Raw genomic sequence first — 638 nt, 5'->3', positions numbered from 1 at the left:
ACAGAGAATCGCTGCAGCCTTGGAGGCGGAGGGTGCAGTGAGCTGAGATTGCACCACTGCAGTCCAGCCTGGGTGACAGAGTGAAACCCAACCTCAAAAAAAAAAAAGAGAGAGAGAGAGAGAAAGCTGGACTTCAATAAAGAGCAGTTTTAATTGCTGTTTCGATTATTTATTGTTACTATTCACTGTTTTATTCCCACGGACCCATGGGTTAGGACTCCATACACAACAGTAGGTGCTGATTAAATGTTGGCTGGACTGAGTCAGCCCCTCCATCTTGGCCCCTGAGTCCTCAGAAAAGCAGTGCCATCCATGAGAAGCAACTTGAATTGTATTTTTTGTTGAAAAGAATTCAGGCTAGAGTTGGGAGCAGGATGCAAGAGCTACTGGGAAGGGGGAGCTCAGTCCAAACCTGGGGGATCAGGGGAGCAGGGGACTCTCCCCTTGTCCACAGATGGAGGGTCTGGCTGTTATTCCTCTCCCTTCAGCACAGAAAGAACTTGGTCAGTAAAAATGCCTGTGTAAGTGCTCATGGCTGCTGTGCTTTTGCTGTACAAGTCCCTGGGGAGAAAGCACAGAGGGTTAGAGGGAAGAGGGGCTGGGGGCCTGGACTCCTGGGTCTGAGGGAGGAGGGGCTG

The 638-nt window shown here is 50.5% G+C and overlaps 1 protein-coding gene across 1 annotated transcript in view; it reads right to left on the bottom strand.

The window, feature by feature from the left end:
• Positions 1 to 638, bottom strand: part of APOC2 (apolipoprotein C-II) — a 5367-nt gene that overhangs the window by 899 nt on the left and 3830 nt on the right. The window lies entirely within an intron of this gene.

The sequence above is a fragment of the Mandrillus leucophaeus genome, unplaced genomic scaffold (assembly GCF_000951045.1).
Source record: "Mandrillus leucophaeus isolate KB7577 unplaced genomic scaffold, Mleu.le_1.0 Scaffold151, whole genome shotgun sequence".
NCBI lineage: Eukaryota > Metazoa > Chordata > Mammalia > Primates > Cercopithecidae > Mandrillus > Mandrillus leucophaeus.
The sequence above is the reverse complement of the archived record's forward strand: the minus strand, read 5'-3'. Positions and strand labels throughout refer to the sequence as shown.